Here is a 10,858-nt window from a genome sequence, read left to right on the forward strand (position 1 = left end):
CGGCCGGACAGACGGCGCGCTCGGCACTCTGCGCCTGGCCTGGGCGGGGGCGGGGGCGGGGTCCCGGCGGGTCGACCAGCCGGCCGGACAGACGGCGCGCTCGGCACTCTGCGCCTGGCCTGGCCTGGCCTGGCCGGGGCGGGGCGGGGCTGGGTGGTGGCGGGGGCGGGGACCGTGGCCCGGCGGGTCGACCGGCCGTCCGGACGGCGCGCTCGGCACTCTGCCGCCTGGCCTGGGCGGGGGCGGGGGGGGCCCGGCGGGTCGACCAGCCGGCCGGACAGACGGCGCGCTCGGCACTCTGCCGCCTGGCCTGGGCGGGGGCGGGGGGGGGCCCGGCGGGTCGACCAGCCGGCCGGACAGATGGCGGCGCTCGGCACTCTGCCGCATGGCCTGGGCGGGGGCGGGGTCCCGGCGGGTCGACCAGCCGGCCGGACGGCGCGCTCGGCACTCTGCGCCTGGCCTGGCCTGGCCTGGCCTGGCCTGGCCTGGCCTGGCCTGGCCTGGCCTGCCCTGGCCTGGCCTGGCCTGGCCGGGGCGGGGCTGGGTGGGGGCGGGGGCGGGGACCGTGGCCCGGCGGGTCGACCGGCCGTCCGGACGGCACGCTCCTCTTGACCTCTGCGTGGGTTGTTGGATTGATGTCTTCTACGCGTTCCAGTGGGCCTCGTTGGGCTGAGCCGCAGATTGACCCGCTCTCTGACGTGTGCGTTTTCTTTTCAGACGTGTTGAGCTTGTTGCTTCAGGTTATGTGTGTGATGAGTGCATGCTTTTGCTTTCTGTTTCACCGCCACAATATCAATGCGTATTTCTTTTTCTTTTTATGGAATGATTGTTTCTACCATGAACGTCTCTGTTTCTTTGTCCCATTGTTGAATGTTATTTTTGCTGAAAGAGCTGCCCGTCTGCCCGTGCGTGGGCGGGCGGCTGGCTCGGTGGGTGCGTGGGTTGGCGAGAGCGTGGGCGGGCGGGCGCGCGGGTGGGGGGCTGGGCGGGCGGGCGCGCGCGGGTGGGGGGCTGGGCGGGCGGGCGGGCGCGGGTGGGGGGCTGGGCGGGCGGGCGCGCGCGGGTGGGGGGCTGGGCGGGCGGGCGCGCGCGGGTGGGGGGCCTGGGCGGGCGGGCGCGCGCGGGCGCGGGGGCCGGCCCTTTGTGTTCCTGGGTGCGTGCGCTGGTGCCTGGGTGCGCGCCTGCGTGCTTTGTGTGCGTGGGTGGGTGCGTGCCTGAGTGCGTCCATCTGTGCGTCCCTGTGCCTTTCGCCTTTCAGATTATGAACCCCGCCCGTCCACCTCTCCCGCACCCCCGCCCCACCTCACTCACACACACACACACACACACACACACACACACACACTGCCTTGTCCTTTGCCTAGCTGTGTCTCTGTGCCACGCCTGCCCCCCCCCCCCCCCCGGGACACTCACAACCACAGGTGCACCCTACACACCACACGCATACCCGCACACACACCCCGCCTGCACACCGCGCACGCACACATCCCGTACCCAGACACACCCACACCCAGCCCGCCGCCACACACCACACACCACAAACTCCCCCAATCCCCCCCCCAGCCCCCCCCACTACGTTGTCCTTGGCCCGGCTGTGACTCTCCGCCTCGCCTCTGTCTCTGCCCACACACCACATGCTGAGGCCACACACACCCACCCCGCCCGCACACGCCACACACCACACACCACACACTCCACCCCCCCCCCCCAACAACGTTGTCCTTGGCCCGACTGTGACTCTCCGCCTCGCCTCTGTCTCTGCCCACACACCACATGCTGAGGGAGGCCACACGCACCCAGCCCCGCCTCCGCCACACCCACCCCCCGCCCATAAACACCCCGAGACGAGGGAACACAACAGGCCCGTGCACAGATCCCGCCCCCCACCCCTCCCGGACGACCCCTCGCCACCCCCCCCCCCCACACACACACGGCCTTGTCCTTTGCCTAGCAGTGTCTCTGGTCCTCTGTCTCTGCGCCACCACCCCTCGCACCCACAGGCCACACCCACACCCACACCCACAGCGGCACCCTACACACCACACGCATACCCGCACACACACCCCGCCTGCACACCGCACACCCACACATCCCGTACCCAGACACACCCACACCCAGCCCGCCGGCACACGCCACACACCACAAACTCCCCCAATTCCCCCCGGCCCCCCCAACTACCTAGTCCTTGGCCCGGCTGTGACTCTCCGCCTCGCCTCTGTCTCTGCCCACACACCACATGCTGAGGCCACACGCACCCAGCCCCGCCCCCAACGCCACAATTACACACACCCACCCGCCCCGCCCATAAATTCCCCGCGACGACTGCACACACCACGCCCCTGTACACATCCCACTCCCCCACCCCTCCCGCACGCCCCCTTCCCCCTCCCCCCCCACACACACTGCCTTGTCCTTTGCCTAGCTGTGTCACTGGGCCTCTGTCTCTGCGCCACCTCCCCCCCCCCCCCCCCCACACACACCGGCCACACCGACACCCACACCCACACCCACAGGGGCACCCCACCTACCACACGCAGATCCGCACACACACCCCGCCTGCACACAGTGCACACACACATCCCGATCCCAGACACACACTCACCCAGCCGGTTCGCACCCCGCCCGCACACACCACACACCGCACACTCCTCCCCTCCCCCGCCTCCGCCCTCACACACACACACTGCATTGTCCTTGGCCCGGCTGTGACTCTCCCCATCTCCTCTGTCTCTGCCCACACACCTAATGCGTAGACACACGCACCCCTCCCGCCGCCAACGCCACACACACCGCCTGCCCATAAACACCCCAACCCCCGCACACACCGAGGCCCCACACATACCCCGCCCCCCACCTCTCTCGCACCCCCCCACCCACACACACACTGCCTTGTCCTTTGCCTAGCAGTGTCTCTTGTCCTCTGTCTCTGCGCCACCACCCCTCGCACCCACAGGCCACACCCACACCCACACCCACACCCACAGCGGCACCCTACACACCACACGCATACCCGCGCACACACTCGGCCTGCACACCGCGCACCCACACATCCCGTACCCAGGCACACCCACACCCAGCCCGCCGGCAGACGCCACACACCACAAACTCCCCCAATTCCCCCCCCCCCCGCCCCCCCAACTACCTAGTCCTTGGCCCGGCTGTGACTCTCCGCCTCGCCTCTGTCTCTGCCCACACACCACATGCTGAGGCCACACGCACCCAGCCCCGCCCCCAACGCCACAATTACACACACACACCCCCTCCCCATAAATTCCACGCGACGAGCGCACACACCACGCCCCTGTACACATCCCACTCCCCCACCCCTCCCGCAAGCCCCCTTCCCCCCCCCACCCCCACCCCACACACACACTGCCTTGTCCTTTGCCTAGCTGTGTCACTGGGCCTCTGTTTCTGCGCCACCTCCCCCCAAACACACACCGGCCACACCGACACCCACACCCACACCCACAGGGGCACCCCACCCACCACACGCAGATCCGCACACACACCCCGCCTGCACACAGTGCACACACACATCCCGATCCCAGACACACACTCACCCAGTCGGTTCGCACCCCGCCCGCACACACCACACACCGCACACTCCTCCCCTCCCCCGCCTCCGCCCCCCCCCCCCCCCACACACACACACTGCATTGTCCTTGGCCTGGCTGTGACTCTCCCCATCTCCTCTGTCTCTGCCCACACACCTAATGCGTAGACACACACACCCCTCCCGCCGCCAACGCCACACACACGGCCTGCCCCGCACACACCGAGGCCCCACACATACCCCGCCCCCCACCTCTCTCGCACCCCCCCCCCCACCCACACACTGCCTTGTCCTTTGCCTAGCTGTGTCTCTGCGCCGACCCCCTCCACCACAACCACAGGCGCACCCTACGCACCGCACGCATACTGGCACACACACGCCCAGCCCGTTCGCACCCCGCCCGCACACGCCACACACCACACACTACCCCCCCCTCAACCATACACACACACACTGCGTTGTCCTTGGCCTGGCTGTGATGCTCCACCTCTCCTCTTCTCTCGCTCTGCCCACACACCACACGCTGAGGCCACACGCACCCAGCCCCGCTTCCAACGCCACACCCCCCCCCCCCCCCGCCCATAAACACCCCGAGACGACGGCACACGACACGCCCGCGCACACATCCCGCTCCCCCACCTCTCCCGCACTCCCCCTCGCCCCCCCCCCACCCCACCCCACCCCACCCTACCCCGCACTCACACACTGCCTTGTCCTTTGCCTAGCAGTGTCTCTGGGGAGAAATAAGTATGAACCTTTCAGATGAATCCTGTGAACCTTGAGTGACATCAGTGCCTTTCTTGATCGGGACTCACGACACCCTCACCCTTTAGGAATGCAACTTTATCCGGAGGGTGGTGCCTGGTTTCACAAAAAAACCCCTTGGAAAACGTGAGTGCTTTGGGGATCAGAACAAAGGATCATAAAATGTCAGCAGGCCTCGTGGCCAGAAGATGATGGAAAACCCTTAAGACCTTCCTTGGAGGGAAAGCAGCTGATTTTGAGAAAGGTCAGGATTGCTGACCCCCGCGTGACTCTGGATTCATCCCTATGTGTAACAAAAGGTTAGAAGCAAGCCTAAAAATCAAAGAAATGGGATCAGTTTCTGGAAAGACGGATTCCCCTCTGTCGTTTCTCTCTTGCTCCCCGTTTTTCTGGCTGAATTCGCATCTGCAGCATGGATGCGATTCCTCGTAAACCAAGTGATTCCGCCTCTTTTTCGCCACTAATATTTCCTACGACACGATCCGTTTGTAATCTCTCTCTGTATATCTATAATGAATTAACTTTTTTCCTAGGACGCCGATTCCATCCCCACCCTCGAATCACCCTGGATCCACCAGGGCTGGACCCCGGCGTCGGTCGGTCGGTGCGTGCTTGCGTGCCTGCGTGCCTGCGTGCGTGCCTGCGTGCGTGCGTCGGTGGGTGCGGGCGTGCGGTCAAGAAGGCTCCCCTTCCCCCTCCCCCACCCCCCCACCCCCTCCACCCCCTCCGTCTGTCCGTCCGTGCGTCCGTCGTACCTCGCCCAGAGACGTTCCCGAGAAGTGTTGGCGTGTCCCGCTTTCCTGTCCACGTCGGTGACTGAGCGGAGAAACTGCGCCCTAGGATGGGCCCCCCCGTCTGGCAACGAGTCCCTGCCGGTCTCCCTCGGAGCTTCTATGCCGCGGCCGGCTCTCTGGACAGTGGGTTGGCTGTCGGGCGCCACCTGCCTGTCGGTCGCTTTTTCAGATGGCCCTGCGGGGGGACCACGGATGGAGCGGGCCGGGCCGGCGAACTCTTGAATGCCCTGGGGCTGTGGAAGGAGGCTGTGTGGGAGCGGCACCTTGGGCCAGAGGTCCATGGGGAGCCATTGGGGCTTTTCTGCTTGGGACGGGACATCTCCTTTGGGAAACTTCATCGATTTGGAGAACAGCTATTGGAACCCCGGGGAGGTGACTTTCTGGGGGCTTGTCTCCCCTGGCGTGGGGGGAAATCTTCCTTCTCCCGCCAAGGATTTCAAACAGAGCCACGACAGATCACACGGATCCACTTGCTCCAGTCAGGTTCAGGGGCAGAACGCGAGGACCCAAGCTGGCCTGGTGACAGCGAGTCGCCAACCCCGCCCCCCCTCCCCCCCCCCCCCCAAACTCGGAACACTCCCCTGTCTGCCTGGCCAAAGACAAGTGCTGGCTGGTGGGGGCAGACTCACATTTCGTGGGAGTGGTCTTGATGGCGGAGGTGCTGAGTGAGCTCAGAAAACACAAGCAGATGATGCGGGATATCCATCCGTGCACGTGATCCTCTGCCTGACTGGATCTGTCTCTGCCCGCCCACCACACACACCACACGCAGACCCCACCCCACCCCACCCCCCACACCATGCCCATACCACACACCCACTGCGTCGTCCTTTGCCTGGCTGCGACTCTCTGCCTCTGTCTCTGCCCGCACCACCCGCAGGAACACCCTACACACCGCACGCATATCCGCACACACACCCCGCCTGCACCCAGCGCGTGCACACACGCATCCCGGACCACCCCCACCCCCCTCCCCACCCCGCCACATGCACACGCGCACACACACACGCACACATACCCCCAGCCCGTAGGCACCCGGCCCGCACACGCCACACACCGCACACCACACACCACACACTCCCCCCGCTCCCCCATACACACACACACACACTGCCTTGTCCTTTGCCTAGCAGTGTCTCTGGTCCTCTGTCTCTGCGCCACCACCCCTTGCACCCACAGGCCACACCCACACCCACACCCACACCCACACCCACAGCGGCACCCTACACACCACACGCATACCCGCACACACCCCCCCCGCCTGCACACCGCACACCCACACATCCCGTACCCAGACACACCCACACCCAGCCCGCCGGCACACGCCACACACCACAAACTCCCCCAATTCCCCCCGGCCCCCCCAACTACCTAGTCCTTGGCCCGGCTGTGACTCTCCGCCTCGCCTCTGTCTCTGCCCACACACCACATGCTGAGGCCACACGCACCCAGCCCCGCCCCCAACGCCACAATTACACACACCCACCCGCCCCGCCCATAAATTCCCCGCGACGACTGCACACACCACGCCCCTGTACACATCCCACTCCCCCACCCCTCCCGCACGCCCCCTTCCCCCTCCCCCCCCACACACACTGCCTTGTCCTTTGCCTAGCTGTGTCACTGGGCCTCTGTCTCTGCGCCACCTCCCCACCCCCCCCCACACACACCGGCCACACCGACACCCACACCCACACCCACAGGGGCACCCCACCTACCACACGCAGATCCGCACACACACCCCGCCTGCACACAGTGCACACACACATCCCGATCCCAGACACACACTCACCCAGCCGGTTCGCACCCCGCCCGCACACACCACACACCGCACACTCCTCCCCTCCCCCGCCTCCGCCCTCACACACACACACTGCATTGTCCTTGGCCCGGCTGTGACTCTCCCCATCTCCTCTGTCTCTGCCCACACACCTAATGCGTAGACACACGCACCCCTCCCGCCGCCAACGCCACACACACCGCCTGCCCATAAACACCCCAACCCCCGCACACACCGAGGCCCCACACATACCCCGCCCCCCACCTCTCTCGCACCCCCCCACCCACACACACACTGCCTTGTCCTTTGCCTAGCAGTGTCTCTTGTCCTCTGTCTCTGCGCCACCACCCCTCGCACCCACAGGCCACACCCACACCCACACCCACACCCACAGCGGCACCCTACACACCACACGCATACCCGCGCACACACTCGGCCTGCACACCGCGCACCCACACATCCCGTACCCAGGCACACCCACACCCAGCCCGCCGGCAGACGCCACACACCACAAACTCCCCCAATTCCCCCCCCCCCCGCCCCCCCAACTACCTAGTCCTTGGCCCGGCTGTGACTCTCCGCCTCGCCTCTGTCTCTGCCCACACACCACATGCTGAGGCCACACGCACCCAGCCCCGCCCCCAACGCCACAATTACACACACACACCCCCTCCCCATAAATTCCACGCGACGAGCGCACACACCACGCCCCTGTACACATCCCACTCCCCCACCCCTCCCGCAAGCCCCCTTCCCCCCCCCCCCACCCCACACACACACTGCCTTGTCCTTTGCCTAGCTGTGTCACTGGGCCTCTGTTTCTGCGCCACCTCCCCCCAAACACACACCGGCCACACCGACACCCACACCCACACCCACAGGGGCACCCCACCCACCACACGCAGATCCGCACACACACCCCGCCTGCACACAGTGCACACACACATCCCGATCCCAGACACACACTCACCCAGTCGGTTCGCACCCCGCCCGCACACACCACACACCGCACACTCCTCCCCTCCCCCGCCTCCGCCCCCCCCCCCCCACACACACACACACACTGCATTGTCCTTGGCCTGGCTGTGACTCTCCCCATCTCCTCTGTCTCTGCCCACACACCTAATGCGTAGACACACACACCCCTCCCGCCGCCAACGCCACACACACGGCCTGCCCCGCACACACCGAGGCCCCACACATACCCCGCCCCCCACCTCTCTCGCACCCCCCCCCCCCCACCCACACACTGCCTTGTCCTTTGCCTAGCTGTGTCTCTGCGCCGACCCCCTCCACCACAACCACAGGCGCACCCTACGCACCGCACGCATACTGGCACACACACGCCCAGCCCGTTCGCACCCCGCCCGCACACGCCACACACCACACACTACCCCCCCCTCAACCATACACACACACACTGCGTTGTCCTTGGCCTGGCTGTGATGCTCCACCTCTCCTCTTCTCTCGCTCTGCCCACACACCACACGCTGAGGCCACACGCACCCAGCCCCGCTTCCAACGCCACACCCCCCCCCCCCGCCCATAAACACCCCGAGACGACGGCACACGACACGCCCGCGCACACATCCCGCTCCCCCACCTCTCCCGCACTCCCCCTCGCCCCCCCCCCCACCCCACCCCACCCCACCCTACCCCGCACTCACACACTGCCTTGTCCTTTGCCTAGCAGTGTCTCTGGGGAGAAATAAGTATGAACCTTTCAGATGAATCCTGTGAACCTTGAGTGACATCAGTGCCTTTCTTGATCGGGACTCACGACACCCTCACCCTTTAGGAATGCAACTTTATCCGGAGGGTGGTGCCTGGTTTCACAAAAAAACCCCTTGGAAAACGTGAGTGCTTTGGGGATCAGAACAAAGGATCATAAAATGTCAGCAGGCCTCGTGGCCAGAAGATGATGGAAAACCCTTAAGACCTTCCTTGGAGGGAAAGCAGCTGATTTTGAGAAAGGTCAGGATTGCTGACCCCCGCGTGACTCTGGATTCATCCCTATGTGTAACAAAAGGTTAGAAGCAAGCCTAAAAATCAAAGAAATGGGATCAGTTTCTGGAAAGACGGATTCCCCTCTGTCGTTTCTCTCTTGCTCCCCGTTTTTCTGGCTGAATTCGCATCTGCAGCATGGATGCGATTCCTCGTAAACCAAGTGATTCCGCCTCTTTTTCGCCACTAATATTTCCTACGACACGATCCGTTTGTAATCTCTCTCTGTATATCTATAATGAATTAACTTTTTTCCTAGGACGCCGATTCCATCCCCACCCTCGAATCACCCTGGATCCACCAGGGCTGGACCCCGGCGTCGGTCGGTCGGTGCGTGCTTGCGTGCCTGCGTGCCTGCGTGCCTGCGTGCGTGCCTGCGTGCGTGCGTCGGTGGGTGCGGGCGTGCGGTCAAGAAGGCTCCCCTTCCCCCTCCCCCACCCCCCCACCCCCTCCACCCCCTCCGTCTGTCCGTCCGTGCGTCCGTCGTACCTCGCCCAGAGACGTTCCCGAGAAGTGTTGGCGTGTCCCGCTTTCCTGTCCACGTCGGTGACTGAGCGGAGAAACTGCGCCCTAGGATGGGCCCCCCCGTCTGGCAACGAGTCCCTGCCGGTCTCCCTCGGAGCTTCTATGCCGCGGCCGGCTCTCTGGACAGTGGGTTGGCTGTCGGGCGCCACCTGCCTGTCGGTCGCTTTTTCAGATGGCCCTGCGGGGGGACCACGGATGGAGCGGGCCGGGCCGGCGAACTCTTGAATGCCCTGGGGCTGTGGAAGGAGGCTGTGTGGGAGCGGCACCTTGGGCCAGAGGTCCATGGGGAGCCATTGGGGCTTTTCTGCTTGGGACGGGACATCTCCTTTGGGAAACTTCATCGATTTGGAGAACAGCTATTGGAACCCCGGGGAGGTGACTTTCTGGGGGCTTGTCTCCCCTGGCGTGGGGGGAAATCTTCCTTCTCCCGCCAAGGATTTCAAACAGAGCCACGACAGATCACACGGATCCACTTGCTCCAGTCAGGTTCAGGGGCAGAACGCGAGGACCCAAGCTGGCCTGGTGACAGCGAGTCGCCAACCCCGCCCCCCCTCCCCCCCCCCCCCCCAAACTCGGAACACTCCCCTGTCTGCCTGGCCAAAGACAAGTGCTGGCTGGTGGGGGCAGACTCACATTTCGTGGGAGTGGTCTTGATGGCGGAGGTGCTGAGTGAGCTCAGAAAACACAAGCAGATGATGCGGGATATCCATCCGTGCACGTGATCCTCTGCCTGACTGGATCTGTCTCTGCCCGCCCACCACACACACCACACGCAGACCCCACCCCACCCCACCCCCCACACCATGCCCATACCACACACCCACTGCGTCGTCCTTTGCCTGGCTGCGACTCTCTGCCTCTGTCTCTGCCCGCACCACCCGCAGGAACACCCTACACACCGCACGCATATCCGCACACACACCCCGCCTGCACCCAGCGCGTGCACACACGCATCCCGGACCACCCCCACCCCCCCCCCCCACCACCCCGCCACACGCACACGCGCACAGACACACGCACACATACCCCCAGCCCTTAGGCACCCGGCCCGCACACGCCACACACCGCACACCACACACCACACACTCCCCCCGCTCCCCCATACACACACACACACTGCATTGTCCTTGGCCTGGCTGTCGCTGTCTCCCCCTCCTCTGGCTCTGCCCACACACCACGTGCGTAGCCATACGCACACCCCCACCCCCGCCCACAAAACCCCCACCCCCGCACACACCACGCGCCCCCACACATACCCCGCCTCCCCCACCTCTCCCGCTCCCCACGCCCCCCCACACACACTGCCTTGTCCTTTGCCTAGCTGTGTCTCTGCGCTACCCACCCTCCACCACACCCACAACCATAGGCGCACCCTACACACCACACGCATACCCGCACATACACCGCGCCTGCACACAGTGCACACACACACAT

Source organism: Capricornis sumatraensis, chromosome 2 (genome assembly GCF_032405125.1).
Source record: "Capricornis sumatraensis isolate serow.1 chromosome 2, serow.2, whole genome shotgun sequence".
Classification (NCBI taxonomy): Eukaryota; Metazoa; Chordata; class Mammalia; order Artiodactyla; family Bovidae; genus Capricornis; species Capricornis sumatraensis.